The sequence below is a fragment of the Biomphalaria glabrata genome, chromosome 2 (assembly GCF_947242115.1).
Source record: "Biomphalaria glabrata chromosome 2, xgBioGlab47.1, whole genome shotgun sequence".
NCBI lineage: Eukaryota > Metazoa > Mollusca > Gastropoda > Planorbidae > Biomphalaria > Biomphalaria glabrata.
In genome coordinates, this window is record NC_074712.1 from 46,425,344 (window position 1) to 46,452,060 (window position 26,717).

The 26,717-nt window shown below is 36.2% G+C and overlaps 1 protein-coding gene across 6 annotated transcripts in view; it reads right to left on the minus strand.

Annotated features, from left to right (window-relative positions):
* The window catches only part of LOC106054633 (protein FAM13B-like), a 37,781-nt gene extending 20,976 nt beyond the window's left edge, over positions 1 to 16,805 (minus strand). For 5 of the 6 annotated variants that reach the window (XM_056020874.1, XM_056020871.1, XM_056020873.1 and 2 more), the window contains exons 1-2: positions 16,642 to 16,805; positions 10,646 to 10,793 (exon numbers count right to left, since the gene is read on the minus strand). The gene's annotated coding sequence lies outside the window, so the exon portion shown is untranslated. Of the gene's footprint in view, positions 1 to 3,896; positions 4,077 to 10,645; positions 10,794 to 16,641 lie in introns of those variants that run through there. The other variant, XM_056020870.1, reaches the window with a different exon arrangement.
* Between the last annotated feature and the right edge of the window lie 9,912 nt (positions 16,806 to 26,717).

The following is a 26,717-nucleotide window of genomic DNA, read 5'->3' on the forward strand; positions in this document are numbered from 1 at the left end:
ACTACAAATCGTTGAATAAGTCTGTTCAAGCCACTAGGTTAGTAATATGATAACAAATAAACCTAAACCTTCCATTACTTCAAATTTGACATAACAAATAAGGAAACATAATTTTTTTTTAAATCTTTCGTTTTTTTTATGGAACTCTATGTAAAGAAAAAAAAAAAGCTAGATTTAGATCTGGTTTAAACTGCCAAATGACAAGGAACTAACTTTGAAATATTTACATAAGAGCTTTTCACTTTTCAAAAATGCACATGTATGTAGATTTTATTTTAGAAAACCATTTTTTCAGGGGATTATTCTGTCACTGTGTCTTTGTGCAAATATTACAAAGATAGGCAAGCTGATCCAAGTGTATAAATAGAATTCAAAGTAGTGGAGTCCAAGAGACTTGTTTGTAAAGAATAGACACTTTAAAATAGTTTAACACTGCTGTTCTACTTAAGGCAACATGAGTGAGGCTACAATGGTTTGAACAAAGGAAAAAAAAAAAGTATAAAAATGGTCCCCAAAAAAATATACTGTATACTTTATAAAAAGTAACATCAAAAGAAACGTAATAGTTATTTCATAAAAACTACACTTTATTGTGAACAAAATATTGGCATGTATAGCATGAATCACAAGGGTGTCCTCATAATACTCATGCAATACTTCAAAGAAACAGATGAAACTGCTATATTGACCCTGAGCTCTCTAAACAAAATTAAACAAATATATCAACTGTTACAGTTTGGATTTTTTTTATAAAGGAACTATCAGAGAAATAATACTACTAAGCCAGACCTTATAGAATCAGTCCTTGCAAAAGATCCACATTACAAATAAAAGCAAAGTCTTAATTCTGATGAAACATAACAAGCTCTACCAAACAACATTGGTAATGAGACAGACAATGTTAGGAGGTAAAGGACACCATGCCCTACACATACACACACCCAAAAACTTGAATGACACATACTAGAGTGTCCTTAATGAGTTTAATTATCTTATCCCCCTCCCTTTTGTTCCCAACACCTAATGACACACACAATGGGCTGGCCTTAAAAGTCCATCCTTGCTGATAAACACCCCCATATAATACTAACATATACTAACTCTAAACACAACCCTATACTAACTCCAAACACAACCCTATACTATCTCCAAACACAACCCTATACTATCTCCAAACACAACCCTATACTATCTCCAAACACAACCCTATACTAACTCCAAACACAACCATATACTAACTCCAAACACAACCCTATACTATCTCCAAACACAACCCTATACTATCTCCAAACACAACCCTATACTAACTCCAAACACAACCCTATACTAACTCCAAACACAACCCTATACTACAAACACAACCCTATACTAACTCCATATACTACCATATACTAACTCCAAACACAACCCTATACTAACTCCAAACACAACCCTATACTAACTCCATATACTAACTCCAAACACAACCATATACTAACTCCAAACACAACCATATACTAACTCCAAACACAACCATATACTAACTCCAAACACAACCCTATACTAACTCCATATACTAACTCCAAACACAACCCTATACTAACTCCATATACTAACTCCAAACACAACCCTATACTAACTCCATATACTAACTCCAAACACAGCCCTATACTAACTCCAAACACAACCCTATACTAACTCCAAACACAACCCTATACTAACTCCAAACACAACCCTATACTAACTCCATACACAACCCAATACTAACTCCATATACTAACTCCAAACACAACCATATACAAACTCCAAACACAACCATATACTAACTCCAAACACAACCCAATACTAACTCCATATACTAACTCCAAACACAACCCTATACTAACTCCAAACACAACCCTATACTAACTCCAAACACAACCCTATACTAACTCCAAACACAACCACATACTAACTCCAAACACCACCCTATACTAACTCCAAAAGACACTAGATCACACCTCTTTTTCACTGTGTTAGTCTCTATTGTGGCAACTGAAGCCAGTAAATGATGACATCAAGCTATGACCTAACCTCAGCCGCCAAACAGGTACAAAAGGAGAAGAGTAACCTTCTCAAGTCATCTCTCTTTACTTAATGGACTTATTCCTGTCTTTCTGAGGGGCAGCTGGACTTGTGGGCATGTGTTAATTGCACATGGTCATTAGGCTTTTAATGTACAGGTAAATCAGAAGAAAATGAGTTTAAGTTTTTGGCACATCGGCACAGTTTAGGCCATGTCGTGCCCGTAATCCTTCAAGGATTGCTCTCCCTTCATATCACCAGACAGAAGAAAATAATTAAAATGTAAAACCCAAAGTCAAAGTTTTAACAACATCATGAAAACACTGGGAACAAGTTTGCTACTAAATAGGTCAACATAATCTTAGCCATCTACTTTGAACAAAATACCAGATATGGGCAATAAAGCTCTTTGTCCCAGATCCTTCTCTCTCTCTCTTTCTATGCATATATATATATATATATGCCCCTGCTCCTTAAACCTGAACCCACCCACCACTAAATTAAAATCAGATGGAAAAAAAGCGTTTTTTTGTTTTGTTTTAATGCCCCTGACCATTTGTTGATGTCGGCAAACAAGTGATATGGCCATTAGTTTTCACGTTTATAGTTACACGCATGCTGGTGACGGTTCAAACATGACTAAAGAATGCACGCAGCAAAGAAAAGCGAGGAGGCGTCACATCGGGGAAGTAAACAAGGTGAAACCAGTTTCGTTACAGTTTCCTCAAGGTGCTCTCAAGTTTGGAGATGTCAAAGCAACGCGCCTTACCGCTAATGACGACATGCTACTGTACAAGGAGAGTATCTCTCCCTCTCTAGGTCAGCGGGGGCTGGTTTAATCAAGGTCGATGACAGAAACACCAATCAATGGATTCGTCTCGTGAGGAATGTCAATTACCGCAGACGCGTGCTAGCGTTAGTACACATTAGCTTTGCGTATCTTTAATCTCTGGTTCAGCTTCTTGTTGGTCAACTAATCAGTGACATCTATCACCAAACAAACATCATTTGTCACTGAGTGAGGTCCTAACAATTTCAAGCTTCGGTCGTGACAAATACAAATGGCCAAAATAAGACTCAAACTAGACTAAGAATTGAATATAAAAAAAAAAAAATATGTGTGTGTGTGTGGTCGTATTTAAAAACAAGATTGGTTGGGGGGGGGGGGGGGGGCGAAGAGATGAAAAGAGAAAAACATTTCTGGCCATTAGAGATTTTGGGCCACTACCACAGATCTTCCAAATCCAATGTGGACAGCTTTGTCTAAACAAAATGCAAGAATGTGTCAATGTGTGCATGTGTCAAGGACATGTTTCCAACTGAAACAGAGACAACAAACTGGCGTGGGGCTCGAACAACAAGTTTGCTGAAGCTCATCGTGAAAGCAGTTTATAACCGGATGTAAACCTAGGTCAACACTGGTACATACTTAGTCGGAATGGCTTTTCCTTCTCAGCCAACCCCTCCCCCCTTTTACACATTTAGTAGGGAAGTGTTCAAGATACCAACAAAGGGGGGTCATAAAATGTATTTCTGCAGGACACTCAATCAAATCCTTAAACCTAATCTAATTTCTAAATATTTTAGATCTAGTCACTACGTGGCTAAACCTAGATTTAAATCAATATTAATTGACAATAGTCTACTTCCTAAAGTCTCCACAAAATCCTAAAAGCCTTATGTTGTAAAATCTTCCAAAACTCTAACCCTAAATTTAATGTCACTTGCCTAATTCTACGCTGAAAGCCTTAATGAAGAACAAAAAAGTTACTTGATCAATGATTCAATAAGTCACTAATTGTAAAGTAGATATAAAAAATGTGGTTATCTTTAAGCCCTCAGTTTCACTATACCGGTTATCGGAATCCTTCAGCAGCAGCAGTGGTCATTTTCAATGTGCAAACAGGCAAGAAGTGTCACATTGACTAGTTCTCCGTGAGAGCAGAGCTTCAAACTGACCCACTTTCTTTTTTTACGTGTGGAAACAAACCCAAATTGGCGGATCTCCAAATATGAAAGTAACCCGTCAGTCAATACACAGGTAGAGATAACAGCGTGTGTGTGTGTGTGTGTGTCAGAGAGCTATCAATTACGTTCCTCCAAACAACATTACTTACAAACAACCTAAATCTAAATCCCGTACAACAGCCCATTCACGTATAGGTCACATACAGACTTGGGAAGGCCGGATGAACAGAATAAAAAAAAAAAGATTGCTATTACCCATGACGCCTGGGTCTGGATATAAATATTCACAGCATCTCTCTATTACTAATGTGAAGTCTTGTCTAATTGGTTTCCGGGGCGTTACGCCGCTCTATGAATGCAATCCTACAACTAAGTTAAGAAACGTTTGTCCCCTGTAGTAGAGCAAGCCCCTTCACAGACACACACACTTTCAAAACACTGTAACTTTCTTCCTTAGAACAGCTCGTCCTCACCTGGCCAGACACAAGTCAGAAATGCTTTTCTGAAATTTTCTTGAGAGAACCATGGGTCGGCTATTACATTCCAAGGATAAGCGCGATGAAATCTAAAAGAAGATTTGTGAAGCTAAGAGACGGGTGTATTTGAAAGACACAAATCTCCTCCTGTGACAGAGTGGCTAACTGAAGTGTATGGAATGTTCAACCAACTCTGATTGGGTATAAAGATTTGAAGTGTCCAGACAAAACAGCGCTGACTTTAGCTTAGATGTCCAATAGCTGGTCACTGATCACGTTACTATCCTTAGCTACAGACCAAGTGGACAATGGAGAGCCAGGGTTGCGCAGATTGTCAGGTCAGCCCAACGACGTAGACCAAGTGTCCATCAACAAACATTTAGCTAAAACCCAAAACTGATTCAAACAAGATCCAAACAGCATATCATTAAACGCAATGGAACAGTTCGTTAAAACAACAGTTTGATAAATGTGTACAAGTATTACAATAGTTCGCTTCGCTATATCAACAATTAAATGTGTTAAGGTATTGGAATAGTTCGCTCTATCAGCAATTAGATTACTGAGACATTTCAAACAAATCGGATGTACGCTACAAGTAAGTGTTTACTGTATAACAGAGTTAAGTCTCAAGAGCTGAAAAATAAGTTAATAATAGAAAATGACCTAGCCTAGTTTACGAGGAAAATATTCCCTCACTCACACACACACACAACTAGCACGTAAATGAGCTTGAGATACTCTGACCTAGCTACAAGCATGTACATGTGAATGAGGCTGGGGGGAGGGACGTAAACATGTAAAGAGATAAGTAAAGCGCAGTAATTTCAATCACATATGTGAGCAAACCAATTGTTCCCCCACCAAATGTAGTTCCCTTACAGTTATGTTTCAGCTTTGCAGTTTCCCTTGGAGTGTGTCCTCTTTAAACTTATGATACACGTATTGTGCACTATACAGTGGTCGTGCAGATATTAATAACACACAAGACTTTTTGATCCACTTACACAATAAATTTAATTGTTCATGCCAATACCTAAAAACACAACAGGAGAAACATTTTTTTTAAACAACAACAACAAAAATAAAGAATTCAATAAAATAATTTTGTGAATTTAAATCCATGTAAATACTGTTTTTGTTTAAATGAAGATTTTGTTCCCTACCAATTTGTACTATGCTGTAAAATAAAATATGGGCAGTGCAATATAGCCTGAACGGGGAAAATGAATGAGATTTGAGTGGTGTAACTTATTCGCGTAATACGAATTGATTTCACTAATGAGCATCAGTGTTCCCTACTAAACAAGACTTCCAACATCGAAGTCTACGGGGTTACTACATTTTCTCTTCAACTTGTCAATAATGAGCATACGATCCCAGAGAGACGGTTCGTGTAAGTAGCCACTAGTTTATATCCATCAGAGTGGCAAGTCTTACAAACATTAGGTCATTCACGGTTATATATATATATATATATATATATATATAACAAGTCCTGTTCTAAGTATGGAAATACTAGAAAGCCCAGATAGGATGGACTAACTGTCAGACAAATAAGCTCAGACCTGATCTGTAATGACAAACATGTACGTCTTATGAAATGAAAACACTTTCAGACCGACCTGGTCTTCGGAACAACCATTCTGGGGGTTTTAATGTCAAGACACTGAAGGAGTGGAAACTTGCTTTCACTAGAAGACGTTAACAGACGAGATCACACTATTCCCTGCCTTAGGCACTTGACATCTTTGGAATGTTTTGGTTATCGAGGATATGCATGGGTGTAAATACAAATACACAGGGTACATCCGAGAACAAAATGACTTAGACCTCAGTAAAAAAAAAATTGCCCTTATAGCCTTAATGAGCGCCCCCCCCCCTTTTTTTTTCCTTTTAGCAAAAAAAAAAAAAAATTAGTTTGGTCATTACCAAAATGACCACTATGACTGACTGGTAACTTTGAGAGGTCTTGAAAAATGTAAACAAAAGGCCAGACAGCTTTGATATTGCAATGACTTGAACAACTAACTATATTGTCCATGACATACAAACACTTGTACTTTTGGTGTTCGCAGGATGATTGTAATCATCACGCACCGTTGCAAGTATTGGTATGGGGAGAGGCGGGGAGATGAGTTAGAGCATCACTAATTTAAAAGTAAGACTAAGAACATCATAAAGAGGTACAAGTGGACAAGAGTCATCATCAGTTGGTAGTGACTTAAGAGAGGACTAGACAGTACTACATTCAAATCAGCAGCACTAAAGAAGCTGTCCTTAACAAAGAAGCTACTCACCGCTGATAAAAGACAACAAAACTTCACGCACGTTGCTACACTAAACACTAGTGACTATTACAACACGGAAGTCCTGCAAACTTTTCGCTCGTTAGGACCGTCCACCTATGTGACAAGGACGCTGGACGTGTGGCACGAGCGTGCGTATCTGCGTGCACTTCGCCTGATTGATGACGTAGTGGAGAGCATCAATCAAGCAGTGGACACGACTTGATCTAACCAGGACACTTTGTCTCCATGAACTTTCCTAACTTGATGACATAGAGTTGGGGGAATGAGGACGAAATAATGGAGAAGTCTATATTAAGAAAAAAACCTAAGTGCTGAATCCAAAAAGATAATATACAATTGGAAGAATATCTAAATAATGGAGAAGGCTATATTAAGAAAAATAGTGCTGAATCCTAAGTGCTGTGTTATCCGTATAAATATATCTCTGACTGAGATCCAATATTAACCAGTTCAGGATAAACTTGAATTGAACATGGATTTCCCTACTACTTGAACACACAAAAACACTTCAAAAGTTCAAGTCTATAGGAAACGAAACTTTAAAAAAAGAATGTATTTTAAAACTCTCTGATGGGTTAAATGCAAAATAAATTAATTAATAAAATTAAAAAAAAAAAAAGCGATTGCGCTTGTGTTTGACTGTCTACATCAAGTACAGGTGACTTTGTCAGTGACTAGTAAACAGCTGATGGACTTGACATTACTTGAGTGCAGCAGCGTACCAAGAGGAGACAAAAAAAAAGGTTTTCTGATTGTATTATCTTTAGATCAAGTAAGCCTAGTGCCCTCTTAATGCATATATACACTATTGTTGCTCAGTCCGTCAAGGACTTCTCCTTCAGTTAAATGTATAGAAAATAAAGAATGTTTAAAGCAACGACTGCTCTATAGATATCACTGAAAGGGATTCATTGAATTGGAAACAATTTAGGCTTGGAACACTCATTCCTCTAACCAGCCAAGGAAACTGATTCATGAGCTCACAGTAGAAAACAAATACTTTAACAAGAAACTAGTAAGTTGCTTTTCAGTTATAACTTAAATGGATGAAAAAAATATCAGAGGTATTTTGACATTTGGGGCTAGGTCCCACTTATACTAGCAGTGAAACTAGCGAAATTATTGCACTTTTTTGTAGACTTTTGGGGTGGATAAAATCGCTTATTTAATAAAAATCTCTGTGTATAAAATGTCTCAAATCCAAGTATTAATATGAGCCTAAGTTAATACTGTGAAGACACAGACACAGGTGACATACTCTACAAAGGGCATTGTGAACTGTTACAGCCAGTATATGTAAGCTATATCACCAACATAACATGCTCTAGAGTGGGCATTGTGATGACTGCTTCATAGAGTGTACACCTCCTAAGTATCAAATTAGTTTTGTGACAATTACTTGTTACATATAATCATGACCATTAGAGATAAATAAAAATGGATCTGAACAGGTACGATGTTAACATTCTTAAGATCTTCATTTCTAAGAATATCTTCAGTATTCCTTCTCTCTCACATACACAAAGCCCAAGTTTCAATGGATTATCTCCTCCGACTACCAAAGATAGCCAGTTTGAGATAGTTACTGTTATTAGTTACTGTTATTTTTTCACGCTTTAACAATTACATTAGGTATACTACACTTGTAATTTTAGTACACATTAACCTCATGTTGCAAATGAGTGACTGAGAGCTAAGCATTGACTAGGTAGTTCCTTAATGCCATCAATTATAAAACACACAATTGTGTGTATTGGTGAAAACCTAACTCACAGGACAGATATGTCTAGTCCTGTATATATCAGAGATTTACACACATACAAATGTGCCCAGTCTTCAGCTTGACCACGTCTAAAATGTATACTTGACCACGTCTAAAATGTAAAACAAAACTATTTACTTCACCACCATTAACATTAAGACTTAGATGAATGTGCCATAGGAAGTAAGAAATGATCTTGATAAGAGTTCAAATGTGCGCATGATTAGAAACAGTAAGTAAGGAACAATCAATTGTACACTAGATCCAAATAGAAATAGATTGACAGGGTAGAAATAATAACGAAAGCTGACTACTCAATGTTTTGTTTTGTTATTTTTAAATGCGGTGGTAAGGTCGCTATTAATTCTGTGATAAAAGAATTGGAAAATCCTCTGCACTGGTGAAACTCTTAAAGCGACTCTGGGTAAATGATAGCCTACAATGACTAAGTAATAAGTACTTTGCTTTACGTAGGTGTACCAAGTTCACAGATTGAATAGTTAGCATCAACACTGCATACACCGCTTAATGTGTATCTGTTGAAAGCATATTTTTAACAAGGAAGTTTTGAACTTGGTCAATACACACAGTTTATGCACTGTTGACACAAAGAAGATTATGTTTGCTCAGACAATCAGACAAATGTTAATTCATAAGGACATCCTCTATGCTGAGCTTGCTAAGAGAAGCAGATCCAAGGGAAGTCCAAGATTAACATACAGAGATGTCTATAAGAGGGACCCAGGAACATGACTATTAGAATACTATCTAAGAAAGATTGAGATCCCAAACTTAAGGAATGAGTTTTTTTCTTTTTAGTTTTCTACAGTTTCGGAGGGCAGGATGTGATGCAGTCTCTCTTTTGGGCATCCCTATGATAGCCCCAAAACTAATCCATTTTTCATGTACTAAGTGTATAAGTATTACTTATGTGCTTTCAGGTGAACTAACTTTTTTGTTATTAAAAAAAAAAAAAAACAACTATGAATGCAAATTCATTTTGACATTTAAAATGACCTATTGTATCTTGATTTGTTCCATACAAGGTACTGTATATTAAATTATATTCCCAACCTGTCATAGTTCTTGACCTAAGGTGAGTTTGAGCTTGCTTTTTGTGAAGACCACTACATTGAAGGTTCTCAACTTTTACATTTGACTAGTTCATTTGTATAAAAACAAAATCATAAGTAGATTGAAAATCCGATTTCACTAAGTCTGATTAGGTACTCCAGGTACATATAAATCTATCATGTCTGCCATGAGAAAGATTCAGTGAAAAAAAAGAGTGTAATAATGTAATACATAGTACTGAAATAGAAACACACCGGACAAGGAAGTAAAAATAATAGTCATTTAAACTGAGCATTGGATCAGCTCACTCAGGGCAGAATAAGAACAAAAATGTGTTGTGGGAAAGAATTGGTTAAAAAAAAGATCAGTAAAGCCCAGTGTTGTATAGACTCACCAGATTCTATGATAAGAATGAACTTTATTTCCATTAACAGCTAAACACAATTAGCTGTAATCATGTAAGGGGGTACATTTAATACAATATTTACAATACCATCTAACTTTTACCTAACAGCTTTCATCCTGATGTTATGATGATTTCAATATCTTAATGATTAGTTTTCATTCTTTTAACTCAACAATGATTGAAGCTCTGAAGAATTAAATAGTTTTGCATACCTTTGTTCCACCAGGTAATAGCTTGGAAAAAACAGTTTTGTTGTCAGAGAGGATTACAGGACCACACTAAATGTCAAGGTTTCCATCTAAAACCAGCTGTGCATGGAGCAAGTGATATTCAACTCTTATGGCTAGTGGTTCAATTGCTAATTAGAGTCTTTGTGTTTGCAATAATGACAAACTCTTTGAAGACTCAATGTTATACAATCCACAGACTTCAAGATTTTGAACCCCATACCCTCTATTAAAAAAAACAAGCACTCTTACATCCTACCACCATATCCATTTAAGACAGTGAAATTCAACATTTGGTTATTCTATATAGGTGAAATAATGTCATGTCTTTTGTTATTTAATTTCAACATTACTTAAAGATTAAGAAACAAAAATACCTTATATCTTAGGCAATATTCTCTATTCCAATGATTCCTTAATTGAATATTTTATGGCTGCTTCAGACACTTGGAAATGAGAATATTCATTCGTAACATCCCTAGGAAATTATGCAAGGGCTTGACAGGGGTGAAGCTTCCCTTGAGGCTTGGAGAAAAAAAAAGAAACAACAATAAGAAGACGTGTTTTAAGAAATTAATATTCCTATTACCCATGTCCTAGAAAATAATCAAAACAAACAAACAAACAACTCAACATATTACTAGCAAGCAATGTGCTGCAAAGAAGTTTCAAAAGAAGCAAAATTTCTTTATGTGACCTAAAGTGAAGTTAGCGAGTGACCAACAAGTTACTGGGATGTTTTATATATATGTATAAATGAAACAACTTGAAAATTAAATTATTATACTTATTATGCTTGACTTCAAATTTGTTTTATTCTAAAAGCTTTATCTAGTTACAGTTATATATTTGTGCTAGTATATCAGGTTATATATACCCATAGAGGAATAAGGGATAATAGTATCTTGGTAAAAAAGCACTTGGAAGATGAGAGCAAAGACACAGACACAATTGTTGCTCTTGTTAAGTGTATTTGCTTGTAGGTGTTCCCAAGCTATTTATAGTACTGTAATGGGCAAACTCATACCTCAATAAATAATACAGTTAGGTATACAGTTAGGTTAGTATAAAAACTTTCTTCTAAGTCCTTTTATAAAATTAGCTTTAAGATTGGATGTAATACTTAATACTCCCTTTTAATTTAGTTCTAGATTTTAAGACCTACTATCTATAACTACTACACTTAATACAACAGTTTAAAGGTCTTCTAGAATACAAATTAAATTACACGAGCCCCGGCGAAGCATTATATTGTATAAAAATCTTAGTGACGGTGGGTGGTTGGGCGGCGTAGAGAATTATATATATATACAGAGAAGATTACTTGCTCTCCCCCCTCTTTTTTTTTCTGAGCCACACTCTGTCACCGGGAAAGTTATGTGGGGTAACTCTAGTCCGACTTGCAGAAACAAAAGAGTTATCGTTCCATTACTTTTTCATAGAGGGATAGAGAATCTGCTGCGTGCATGCGTCTTGTCAAGCATGGTTGGGCAACGTAGAGAATTATATATACAGATATAGTAATAAATTGAATGTAATTTTATTATCTTCTATCTTATAAGTTACAGATGTTACTTCAAAAGAGAAGATGATTACATCCAATGTATGTCCCTGTGTTAATCTAGTCATGCATGTTAATCAGTGACTTTGGCAAGTCGATGGTTTTCCTGGCTGATTCAGGCAACCCATTCCATGCTCTAATATAACAAGGAAAGAAGGAGCATTTGTACAAATTGGTCCTAGCATGGGGAATAAAAAATATGCCTATATCTTGCCTGTATCTCACAGTGATGGGAACAGACTTTGAAAATTTTTAGAAATTTTTGTACACCCACGTTTTTTAACTGGCCTGTCGCGGCGACTTAAAAATATAGATGTTGCTGAATTTTAAAAAATTATATAGAGTTAATTATATTTAATACTTTCTTTAAATAATGTTGTATTACATAATAATTACACTGCATAAGCTTTACTACACAAAATGCTTGTTTGTTTCACTGGATAATAATTTTTTGTACAGAAGAAACTGTTTATTTAACTTTGTACATGAAGTCCACAAAAAATGCTTGAAAAGCAATTGAGAGAAAGCTGTTGAATCTTTGCTGAGTTCTTAAGCAAGAAAAGCAAGCACAACCAGATGATGAGCAGGAGGAAGAAAATGTTCAGCAATAAAACTGCATATTGAGGCTTCCTTATTTTCATGCAGATACAAGTTGTTTACAAGAAGTGGATCTCTAGGACTATGGCACTATCACACTGGGCTTTTAAAGCATCATTAGTAATAATAAGTTAGATTGTTTTTAATTCGATATAGAAAAAACTTTAATATATATTACTCACTATAAGACCTAGATCTACATTTCTAAGTCAACGAAGTCAAAATTTATTACTAAAAATAGTTTTAAAAATAGGGTATTAGTTTACGTGACTAGAAACGCTAAATCAGGTTTCTCTTATATTTTAAGAATATGCAGAAAAAAATGCAGATTACAAATATGTTATTTGATTTCCTCTGAGATAAATAGATTTTAAAATATATATTTTAAAGTTTTATTTCTTATTACCATATATTGTCATTGGAAATATGCCGTTTTGGTTTTAAGGCTTAATACTAGACTATCTCCCTTGAATTACTTGTCAACTTTTTTCTGTTACTGTTTTGTCTTTCTTTCTAGCAGCTATTAGATCAAATATTAAAGTTCATTTAAAATGATAGCATAAGAACAAAAAACTCTCTTTAAAAAAAGTTATTGAAAAAAAAAAGAAGAAACAACTTCATCAATTTATTATTAACATTTTTTTAGACCTTTATTTCAGTAAATACACATAAAAATGTATAAGTTGACAGCATAAGAACAAAAATCTCTTTAAAAAAAAAAGTTATTGAAAGTTTAATATAGATAAGGGAGATAAATATGCTTAAAAACAACATGGTGGTCAGTAAAGGTATCTGGGCATCTAAACTATTACCAAAAATAGTAATCTAGATTAAATTCTAGCTCTAGCTTCTAGATCTAGGTGCTAGATTTAAGCCTTATCCGTAAATTTTGCTTTGCTTCTAAATTATTCTAAAAGATTTAAGACCATTAAATGGTATCATTCATTATCAATAAAATCAAGGACTAGAATCTAGATCTACTCATAATCATTTCGTTATAATAAAAATAGTAATCTAGATCTAGATCTAAATTCTAGCTCTAGCTTCTAGGTGCTAGATCTAAGCCTTATCTGTAAATCTTGCTTGCTTCTAAATTATTCTAAAAGATTTAAGACCATGGTATCATTCATTATCAATAAAATCAAGGACTAGATTTAGATCTACTCAAAATCACTTAGTTATAATAGATAGTAATATCCTCTTGATCCAGAATTTAGATTAGAACTCTAGATTAGTCTAGATCTAAACTTGCAGTCAGACTTTTATTAGTCTTACTAGAATTTACTAGATCTAGATCTACTTAATTCTACTAACTAAACTTGGATCTAGAGATCCAATCAATTCTATGTAACTACTATACAGTATACTCAGTAACTCACTATAGTCATATAAAGTAGGCCTAGACTATCTTATATAATAATAATTAATAGTATATAATTTATATGTACTTATAGATGGCTGGTAGGCCTACTAGATTCTACATCTAGATCTTATAATAGATCTAGATGTCTAAATCAAATCCCATTTGAAATATAGTCTAGAAGTCGGCAGGCAGGATTCAATTTTTAAAAATCTAGGGGCCATAGTAACAACAGAGCAAAAAGCGCATAGCAGCCAGGCATTATGATTATCATGATGCTCGCAACTCTGATCTGGTAGTGAATAATAGTGATACTTTTCAAAAGCTGGCAAAATGCCATTGAAGTCTAGACACTCTGGAATAATTCTAGATCTAGAGATGAAAAGTATCTAGACTAAGTGATTCAAATCTAAACTTTAAGGATTAGGACTGGACCTAGTGTCTATATAGATCTAGATCTATCTAGATATAGATAACTCAAGATTTGTTTAATAATAGAACTTAAACTGTGTCAAAAGACCGGATGTGCGCATGTTCAAAACAAAATTTTTGGAAAATTCCCATCACTGATCTTAGTTAAGATACATTATGCATACAACAGTTTAGTTGTCTACCAGCAGTTTGGTGCTACAAGTCAATGACCGGTCTTAGTTAGGAAATAAGATTCTAGAACATGAGACTGAAGGTTGTTTCATTGTAGTGAGTCAGATTTTATTAAAGAATATTATTACTTAAGTCAACTAGACAACATTTATAATTTGTTTTCATATTAAGTTAAGTAGATTTTGTCATAGATATTATAAATAAAGTTCTATTTACTTTTGTTTACAAAAGAAAGTTTTTATTCAATTTATTTGAACTTTTATTAGTTAAGATACATTATGCCTACAACAGTTTACTTGTCTACCAGCAGTTTGGTGCTACAAGTCAACGACCGGTAACAATAGTTAGTTTAGTATAAATATATCTATACATGCCCAAATCATTATCTATAATGATATCTATGTATATATCTATATAATATAATATCTATCAGGCCTTAGTTTGGCTTTTACTGATCTAGTGGATTGGATTTGGATCTATGTCAAACATGGAAATGTTGCCTTCACTTTTTTTTTTTTGCCGCAAAAATAAAAGTAGAGTGTGTAGATGGGTTTTCAGGTTTTTAAATATAAATTACTGTAAAAATGGGTTTACATAATTTGTCAAAATGTTTTTTACTTTAATACAGCTAAATGTAGGTATTTTGAAAAACATTTTAAAGGCCCTCAGGTTGTGGTATAGAGACAAAAATCATTATTTTTTTTAGAACAATTCCATTTTCTTTTTCATCTGTTGAGGAGATTATAATACATGGTGGAAAAATAATAAATAATTAGCTTTTTGGTGTATCCAGGTACAAATTAAAAAGTTGATAAGCTAGGTACATGATAATTTGTGTGCACTTTTTAGCACAGCAAAATCAAATTTTCTAAGCTCTTCCTTTTATTGCACTAAATATTTTTACTCTGGAGGAAGCATTAGTCTTTCACTCTTTGGCTTAAAACATATTTAAAGACAAATCCATGGGCAATTTACTAGCATCGATAAAGAAGATTTGATACAAAGATCAACTGCTAAATGCATTGAGATAGTCTTAAAATTATAGGTCTAGCTTTTTTTTTTTTTAATTTAGGTGCAACAATGACACTCAATTTAGCGAGATAGTGTTAAAATTATAGGTCTAGCTTTTTTTTTGTTTAAATTTAGTTGCAATTTAGCATCCTTGATATTTATTTTATATGATCCTTGAAAGTCTAAGTATACCTTATTTCACCCTAAAAGAATTTTCTTGATCTATAGCCTACTGCTAAATTCTTTGCCTTAGAAATAGTACATCACAGGTAACAATAGGTCTTGGTAATTAAACATTTTCTACAATGAGACTCCCCCGTCCCCCAACTCCTCAAGTCCCATAATGGTTCATTAAGTATCAATATATTCTAAAGATTTTTTAAAACAGTTAAGTCAAGATCTAGACTCTTGATGCAAATATAGACTTATTTAAAAATAAAATGCAAGTCAAGAGAGATTTCAACAATTTCAAGAATGGAATTATGGATCTATTAGATTAATTAAATTTCTTCTAGACCTAGAAGTACTCTATCTATATGATTCAGTATCTAGATCTAGATTAATCTATATTATATAAAAATTCTAGAGACTTAAAAATATCATCAAAATGATTAAGATGAATGTTCTAGAAAAATAGATTCTAGAATCTGCTCTAATTTAATTGACTCTATCTATGGTTAAAGTATATATAGATTATAGTGTATAATATACTATAATATACTATATACATCCACTCCCTACTCAGGCTGAGTCAGACTACTGCACTTGATTTGACTTGATGAGTGACACTGAAACTGGTGTATCACAATCTCTATTCAATCATGCACTCAGCACTGTGACTACAGTGTTATAATATTATAATTATAATATTCAGTAACACTGTAAGTGTAACAGACTTAGACTAGACTACAGTCTACTGTAGTCGTCACACTACCTAGATAAAGATTCATAGATTCTACAGTCTTGTGAGTCTAGCCTAGGCACACTGTAACTGTAACACTCACAGTCACAGTACTACTATACTGTACTACTCTTCTCTACTATATACAAGTCCTAGAGTCTAGAGTGCTAGACCTACAGATTCAGATCTACTCTACTACTCTACTGACTCTATAATAATAGTAGAGTACTGGTCCGGACCTGTTTTGATCATCAAATCATTCAATGTAATTATCAAAATTTAAATATAGATCTAATATAGATTCTAATTACAAAGTAAAAAAATATTGAGCTATAATTACCTGCACAAAACTCTAGTGAGCCGAAGCAAATAGATCACTTAAAAACAGAGTCATAAGAATGTTGTTGTGTTGAGTGAGAGTTTGGAATAGTTATCCCAGATTAGATCTATCTCAGCAATACACCAGCAGAGGTCGAGGTTTCTCTGGAATTCAGCCAATGGCAAAATAGGACGATACACTCTAGTGTGAAAAATATTAAAAATGTTGGACTAGAATAAATTGTGTTCATTTTTTTTTAAATTCAGATTGTACGGAGGCTTTTAGACCATAGATCTGTATGTATCATATAGGCCTATAGGTCGACATTCCCCAGACAAGAAGAATGCAGAACGGCAGTTGATGACTTGGGTGGGCTGGGGAATAGATGATTTACAGAAATGGTTTGTATTTCCATCCATGCATGGATGTGGTCGCGCGCTGGACTTCCCACCGCCATCCGCCACCGCCCTGAGAACCCCGTTTTTTTTGGGACGTGAAGAATTTTCTGTCTAATTTATTAAATATTAAATTTTCTGATATAATGTTTACTATTACAACTTTTTACGCAGAATTTAAATAAGTCAATAACTAAAATTTGAAAAACTATCGGAGTTTCCCTTTAAGGTAGGAGTAACATTCTTCAGCTCTAAACATGTAAAATAAGCAAATAAGACAAAAAGTGCTAAGAATTCATCGTTAACTCGGATCAGAATAAAAAGGCAAACTATAATAACAGTGTTTCAAATAAAAGTATGTCTGAAAATTATTTTTATATCAAACAAAATTATAGGATTTTTTTTTTACAAAATTAGAACATGGAACTTAGAACATAAAATGCTGAGTGAAACACTAATTAACCATAATAAAATACTTATATTAATAATTATCCTAAATGAGTTTGGTCGAAATTTTGTGGAAATTACGATTTGCAGAACACCATTGATGCCCAAAATGCGGCCCGCGGGCCATATCCGACCCGCGACGTGGTTTCATCCAGCCCGCCGAAACGTCCCATTAATTATTGTAAGTACTAGATGCAAAAGTTTCTTAAAAAAACAACAACTTGTTTTAGGTCAATTTCATTTCCTTTTGTACACTTTCGGTCATACGGCCCGCGACACGAGTGTCAGAAATTAAAATGGCCCGCAGGTCCGGTGCAGGTCAAATTAGGTTGGGCATCACTGGAGTCAACACATTATGATAATGTCTTTCAGTCTGAAGATTAAGGATTAATGTATCATTTAAATTAGTAGTAAATTAGTAGTAAAAGCAGAAACAATAGTTTTGTCTGGAAAATATTCATGCAGACGTAAATAGATCACAGCACTAGTTTTTTAGTGCTCGGCCCGGGACACAGGGGAATCCCCTTGTTTGACCTTCAATGCGGAAAACATGCATATATGCTTTTTCTATACAGTCGTTTACCCCTGCAGCAGTAAATCTTTGTTTTTGAGTCTTTGTCCTTCAATGTAGGCCTACCACAGTGGCGGTTGTGACGAGATGTTTAAATAGATATTTTATTAAAATCTAGGGGAAATTTTATTAATTTATCCCGTTCACATATTCAAGATTTTGAACAGGCACATCGCAACTAACAGTAAGAACAGACCAATAAACTAAGTTTATAAATTAAAATGATTTAATGAATAAAAGTTTACATAAGATAATTTGATATAAAAAATATAATCGAGAAGTGAAATGGGTGAATTAATATCTAAAATAATTGCTCATCATGGATTGCTGATTGGTGAGTGATTGGAAGAGTATTCATATGTCTGACTACTTATATTCTTAGCTGCTAGCCCGCGGGTCGTCTTCTGGCGGTCATAAGACTGGCACTCAGAAGGATGAATCATCCGACTCTGTCTTAGGACGTCGGCTCGGGCTGTCTTCTGTGCTATAGGCAAGCTGGCGCTAGGGTGAGGCCGCTGCCTGCTTATCAGTTGAGAGGGTTGGTGCTGCAGACTAAGTTTGTGGTAGTAGTTTATTCCTGTAGCAGTGGGCAGTAGCTATTGGCAGTGGACAGTTTGGGCAGTAGGCACTGTGGACACTGGGCAATATTCTACGACCAAGGACAGTAGGCAATACTTTTTGCTAACAGATATGTAATGGGGGGGGGGTATCTGGTGTGGTCAGCTCCGGTCACAGCTTTGTGTGGAGATCTGGCCGTTACAGCAAGCTGTTATCAGCATTACAGATACAGCAACCAGGCTGGGGATAAGACAGACAATTATATATAGGAACCTCCTAAAGACATTGAGTAGAATTTCCCATATGCCTTGCAATCAATCAGATGTAGGCATTGGTATCAATCCCAATAAGGCATTTAAAACAATTAGCATGAAATCTTAAAGTATGCATAACTTGATGATAAACAAAATACAAGGGAGTTAGCCACAATAATTGTGTTATCATACAATATATGATGATACTAGTGAAGATTCATCCATTGAATGTGATTACGTCGATAAGTAATCAGTTATCGTAAAATTGAAATAAGCATGACACGCTAAAGCTAAAGATAAGGTGAAAATAAAATGCTAGGAATCGAGCTACAATGATAAGGGTTGATAGGATTAATCAAAATCATATTCATCCAAGGAACCATGAGTTCATAAGGCCTCATAAGGGTGTAATGCATAATAATATGTAGGGGAAAGTGGGGTAATATGAGATACTTAACTTGTAAAATTTAAAAAAAAAAAGTTGTATATTCCAACTAGCTACCAATATAAAAAATGATCAACTACACATTAAAGAATATTTCTACCAAACATCAGGCCTTTTAATTAGAAACTTATGAAGATATTTTAATTTTATTTTTTTTAGTTGGTATCCCATATTACCCACCTGATGGCCATGTCTCTTAACGCCAGGAATTCAGTTTCTGGCCTGTCGAGTAGTCTCTCTCGCAGGTCTCTCCTTAGGGTCCTGTCACTGAGGTTTTCTACAAACTGGTCCCCCAGAATAGACTCGCTGAAGGGAGTTTCAGATAGAGCTCTCTGCCTGTCTGTGAGTGCTTCAAATGCCTGAAGGAGACGGTGTGACAGACTCATACTGGTGCTGGCTTATTCGGAACAGCTCCCCAATGAGGCAGTTGATGCTCCGCCTTTCTCCATAAGTGGAGCGTAGGATTTGTACCAGGGCATCTGGACATGTCCTTGTCGTCTGAGGGTGACACCTAAATTCGGCCTTCACTGCCTCACCTAGATGTGCAAAGAGGAAGTCACATTTTTCCTCTGGATGCACCATGTGTTGAGACTTCCAAGCTCTCTCAACATTTTGAAGGAACTCCTCCACTTCCCTGGCAGGACCATCACCATGGAAGCGCCGGATACTCATCTCTGTCCTAGGCACCAAGATAACTGTCTGAGACGGCTGCATTCTTGCTGCTGCTGCTGCCTCGCTGTTCATCTACGTAACTACTCAACAAAATAAAGCCTACTAACCTCTCAATAACAATACCAAAAAAAACAACTAAACTAAGACTATCTTTACCGCCTATCAATGCCTAAACTCAACTACTACGGAAACCTAATCTATCCCAATAAAAAATACAAGTCTGGTCACTCAAGCACAGATCCCACTTCTGACACCAAAAATGTGACCAGGTCAGGCAGGCCATCCCAGGTACAGGAATAAAAATATAATTCGACGACAGACCACAAAGATATTCAGCTGTCACACAGACAGATATGGTACTGACCACTGGTCAACTGTACACTGAACTGTTTTAAAACAGCGTGGCATCACTTTTTATACACAAAAAGCGGAAGTAGAAATAATAAGTTTGGCACTAGCCTATAAAAATAAAATATATAAAAAATATAGCTCTGGGAGCACAAGCTCACACTACGCTCATGAAATTTGGTGACTGTAGTTTGCTTAAGTTGGCTGCACTCGGGCAGTAAGTAAAGTTTCCCTTTCAGACAATGAGGTCTGAGGCAATTGATGGTTTGAAGACCCTCCCCTCCCGGCTACGCCCATGTGTTATATTATAGGTGTAAGCCTAATTCTCTACAAAATATAGGCCTATAAAGTTTGATAACGCATTGAAAACTGGATGTATGCATAATGAATTCTATTTATACATGTATGTAGTCTGAAAACTATAAACAATACAATAGCAGCCTAATGAGTTCGAAGCTTTTTGGTATTACTTATAGATTACAGACGTTTCTTTTTAAAAAAAAAGATTGTTACGTCTTACGCATTTAATGTATCAGTCTAGTCATACATGTTGATCTGTGACTTAAAATATGCTAAATCATTGGTTTGTTTTGTTTTTGTTTTTACATGTTTCAGATGTTCCTTCAGAGTTGAAGATAGTTTACTTCCTAGTCCAAACCTCCCGCAGGACAACGGGGGATGGGAGCGGGCAGGGTTTGAACCCGGGACCATAGATAAATTCAAACGACAGTCCAGCGTGCAAACCGCACGACCAGGCTGTGACTCCGGCAACCCATTCCATTAAAAGATAAGAGAAAGCAGAACGGCTAGAGAGGCACTTACTTAATGTGAAAAGCTCTTGCTTCCTCCTAGAGTCCTAGAGCATTCTCAAAAACGCGATTTGTAGGCTATATGAATATACCATGACCCAGTGGCGTAGCTAGAGTATATGATGCCTGGTGCGGTACCTCATCTTGATGCCCCCCCCCCCCAAAACAAAAACAAAAAAACTAACTAATTAATAACATTGCAAAACCTTACTTTTTTTTTCAAAATAATATGTAGGCCTATTCATTAATCAAATATTGTTAATTCTTTCATGACCTTAATGACCTTTCATGACCGCAGCATTATCATAGCCTTAACCCCTGCAGTCCATTATGTCTAAGCCATCCAAACGCAATTTCTCTAGAATCATCTCAGCGATTCCAGCAGCATGCGTGTCCTTTGTGTCGATGAAGTCAACAAAAGACTCACGAACCTGCACCCCGCCGCATTCTCCATGACAACATACCGTAAAATTTGGGAAATTTGATCCAGCTTTGAGATGTCAGGTGTACTGTCAAAAATAATAGAGAAATATTTGGCTTGTTTTACTTGCTGTATGATTTGTTTTTTTAGCGTGATCCCCCAATATTGTAATAAATTCATTTTGTATTTGTGAAGACATATATTCGATCTGGAAAAAGCTTAGTTCGAAGCACATGCTCCCTCAAGAGTGGATCGTACTTTGATAGTAATTTCACTAACTCTCCAGGTTTTCGTCTCTTGTATAATCAAATCTTGGGCCTCGTTTTCAATATTGTTCCCTACTCTCAGGAAACTTCAAGTTCCCTCCAAGCAAGCGATGACTGAATGTGAGCTCTGCTGGTCTCATGTTTTTCTATTTTCGGGGATAACCTCCACCACTCATTGAATCCATCTTTGGATTTAAATGAAGATTTGGTACTTGATCTTGTTGAGAAGAGCATGCAGGGGAAGCAAAATAATTCTTTTTTTTTTTTTTGGCGAATAACACATCCACTTTCTAAGAACTTTCTTGCCGTTTGACATTTGCCGGAAAAACCAAGCCTTTGAAAGCTTTCTAGCCTTTCCTTTTGCTGATTCTTGATGTCTATACGCCTCTCTGAATTGACTGTCAGATCCTTGAGTGAGAAGGTGTATGCGAATATTATCTGTGATGACATCAGGCCAATCTCCAATGTCGTTCAGTCTAGAGTTTATTATCCTGCTTTCTGTATTGTTTACACTGTCTGATGGTTGCTTCTTCAGTATGAATTTTTGAGGACATGCTTGTGTGCTGTCCTTTAGTCTCTAGAACCTGCGGTATTGAAGTATTTTCTTCTTTTCACTATGTCGGCCTCATCCTTTTTTTTTCTGAATTTATTGATAACCGTCTCATCTTGCTTTGTTGCTTTTAATTGTTCAGTTAATTCATACCCAGTAACAGCTCGCCTATAGTCGGTGGACTCTGGCAATGATGTGACTTGAAACTGTCTCGATAATTCTTTAGACTTAAGAGATTTAAGAAACGCACCTCACTGCGGTCAAAGAAACTGCTTTATGACATTGTCCTCTGGTCAACCGGCAAGAAAGCCGACCAAATACAGGCGGCATTACTAGCAGACCTCCAAACCATCTCCTCGTATTGCGACAAATGACAGATTCAGATAAACGTTGCCAAAACGACCTGGTCCCTGTTCAGCCTAGGGATCGACATTCTTAAGGCTCTATTCGAGCTTCAACTCGGTGGGCTGCGACTCCAACGTGAAAACACGTCAAATATCTAGGTGTGACTCTAGATAGAAAACTGTCAATGCTCCAGCACGTCCAGGAAGTTGAAAGAAAAGCCTCGGAGAAGTTAGCGTTACTAAGAAAGCTGGCCAGCACAAAGTGGGGTGCCAAAGCTTACATGCTACGCACATTGTACTTAGGGGCAGTCAGATCACACATTGAGTACAGCTCAAGTATATGCTAGTAAAACTGCCCTCGAATCACTCGACCGAGTACAATCACAGGCACTAAGGTTCATTTGTGGCACCTTTCGGACCATCCCAAAAAACGCTGCTAAAATCTTAACAAACGAGGCCCCTTTACATTTAAGGAGGGAGAGGGCGGTACTTACAGCCTATGAGCGCTATAAAAGGGGCGACTCTAGGCTACCCACCTCAATATTAGTGCGACAGTGGAGAGAGAGGAACCGCATAAAATGCGATCGTTCCTCCACATTGCGGCCAATTGGTCAAAATCAGCTGGGCTCCACTGACAGAATCCCAATTAGAATAATAAGTACTTGCCCTTCGTGGAGGAGAAGTCGGCCCCACAAATAAGCATGTCCCTTATAGGGCAAGAGGGAGCCACCAAGAGGCGATTAACACCTGCCATACTCCAAAACTTGGCATCAGCTACACTACAGTCCTACCCATCAGATGCCATTTTCTGTTATACCTATGGGTCGGTAATAAGGGACCCCGATAGATCTGGGTATGGGGCCCTTATAGTCTACCCAGACCGGACAGAACCAGAGATGCCGATTTCTCCGTCTGAGCTTAAAAGGGATTTGAGGCGCCAGCCAGACTAGTCAGTCTTGAGCATTGTTCATCATTTTGTTTACGTTACAGTATTACAATTAATTAGTTAGTTAGAAAAAACTTGTAGAAAACAAAGGTTGCGCTAATTGGCTTATTTAAAAATATTGACATTACAATAGAATTATTTCCAAAATTAAACTATAAAGAATCATAAAGAAATGAATAAACTAAGACATTTATCTAGAGCTAGAGTTTAGAAATATATTTGTAAACTCAATATATAGATTAAACCAATGGGCTAAACAATGAAGTAAAAAAAAGGATGGCCTATCTTCTTCTTCTTTATATTACAGAGCATTGATCAGTGTAGTAACAACATGTACCGTGTGTCCGAAATAAATCTAGTAAATTAGAGTCAAACTGTTCTATAGCTTACATTGTATGGAAGAAATAGTCAAGGAGATGAAACAAAATAGCCACATAACTAGTTTATAAATCGTTAGTTCATGTTTAAAATACAGTAGTATAAGTTTGTTCGTGTCCATACAATTAGTCGTTTTTACTGAAACGCTCATGGAAATAGGAAATTAATACACACTGGGGTAATTTTGGTCCCCCTCTCCACTTGGTGCCCTGTGCGGCCCGCACCACCCGCACATTGGTAGCTACGCCACTGCGGCATGACCCATTATTTAAAATATAAATCTCCTTTCATTAAATATCGGATGTGACAGCGCTATATAAATTATTGTAATTATTGTAATAATTTTCATAATTAATCACTTCATACTAAGCATAAGTTTGCCATTAGTATAAAAATTGATTTAGATCTAGATTTATTTTTTAATTAAATATTTTTTTTTTGTAAGCCTAAGCCTTAAGTGTAGTATTTTTAGATCAATGTTATTAAAAATAAACAAAAAGAAACTTACTTCTTCTTTTCAAGTCGCAGAAAGTAGAGCTTTATATAACCCATATTGAGCTGTGAATAAGTTGGGTGGTTTGCAATTTCGCGGCTGTGTGTATGTGTTAAAGTTAATTTCTATTAAGTATCGTTAAAGAGCTAATTGTCGCGTCTAACTTAACCTCTCTAGTCCCTCTTTTTGGTTAAATTTCATTGGAACCATTAAAAGACGGGGGAGGGAAGGAGCAAAAAAAAATGGGAGTGTCATCAAAGGCCCATGCCGACCAGCAAAATGATTAGGTCAAACACAACCTCGAAGATATCAAAGCAGTCCATGCCGCTCGTGCATAGAAAAGTACGGTCTAACGTTTTGCAAATGATAATACGTACTGTGTATAGTATTTTTTAAAAAATATTCTTGTTGAATTTCAAACAAAATTAATTGTAATAAGAATTAAAAAAACAACAACAACAAGAAAACGTGTTCGGGCCTTTGTATCTTGCTTTTAAAGTTGTATGCATTGATTTTTTTTTCTTTGGTCGCGACCAGACCGCCCATTTGGTACCGTCCCACCGGGCATTTGCCCGTTTGCCCATATAGCCAGTCCGCCCCTGTAGAACAAGGAATGTGCATTGATCCCATGGGCGTAGCCAGGATTTTTTTTCGGGGGGGGGGGGGGGTTTGGGGGGATTTTTCTCTCCCCCCCCCCCCGCGAATTTTTTTTTATATGTATTTATGTGTGTGTGTGTGTGTGTGTGTACATAATCTTTATTGCATTCTGACCCTTCATTCTTTCGGAAGACGTTTATTGTGCCCTAGAATAGGTTCTACCATGAGTTAGTGGAAAAAGTGTAGATTCCCCGCCAATATTAGCAAGGGGGTCTGGGGGGAGTGCTAGGAGCTCCCCCAGCGCGGGGCAAAGCCCCGCCGCCAAGCACTATTTCTGATATTGAAAGCCAACAAAATGCATATTCTGAGGTATCTACAGTGCATTTTCCTGCTATTAAAAAGTTTTATTTCAAAAACCTAATGTGCTGTTCTTACTGACTTAGACCCTCCTGCGCCGTTTGGCGCATTTGCCGTCAAGCTGTTTCCATAAAATTGTAGATTCCCTGCCATTACTAGCAATGGGGTCTGGGGAGCGCTAGCGCGGGGCGAAGCCCCGCCGCCAAGCACTATTTCTGGTATTGAAAGCCAACAAAATGCATATTCTGAGGTATCTACAGTGCATTTTCCTGCTATTAAAAAGTTTTATTTTAAAAACCTAATGTGCTATTCTTACTGACTTAGACCCTACCGCGCCGTTCGTAGCATTTGACGTCAAGCTGTTTCCATAAAATCTGTCACTAGTAATGTCTGAAGCCTCTTCCCACCTGCCATGAGGACCTCAATGAACGAGTGGCATCAAGTTGTACTAGGATATCATTGCAACTCTTCTTATGCGTAATTCATTTTGTCGGAGAACATGTCCCGCAAACCTCATGCGTCGCTCTCTCACAATCTTACTAAAGGGTCGACTCCCAGTTCGGCATAGGATTTCCTTGATTTAAACCCGATCTCTATAACTGACTACTAAAATCTGTCTTAGCCATCTTTGTTGAGACACATTTAGTGTTTTTCAATTTCGGCAGATGACTATTCACTACAGTTTATTAAGGGAGCCCTGCCACTGGTAAAAATGTGTAACCACTCTTGAAAACGCTCTTGGAATTAAGTGACTGTAGTTTGCTTTAGATTTTATATCGAAAAGAGAAGTTTTATCGTCAAAATCATCTGTTGGGGGTTTTCTACCTCAAAATGCTCTGTAGGGGGATCTTAAACTCAAAACCATTTGGAGGGGTTTTAAACTTTAAACAAACGCCATCTGTAGAAGAGGGGTTTAAACTCAAAACCCCCGATTGGATTGGCTACGCTCAAATAATTTTAGTGTATAATTTGCTTTTTTTTTTATATTGGAGAGGTATTTTTAGCATTAAACCCCTCTGAATGGGGTTTTAAACCCAAAACCCCTTTAGGCAACGCTCATAGCATTTTGAGTGCGTAATTTGCTTTTTCTCTTACACTAAAGATGTATTTTTTAGCCTTTTAAACTCCAAACCCCTTTGGCTGCGTTCATAGATCTTAGTGTGAGTAATTAGCTTTTATTTATATTGAAGAGGTACTTTTTAGCTTCAAACTCCACTGGAGGGGAGTTTAAACTCAAAACCCCTTT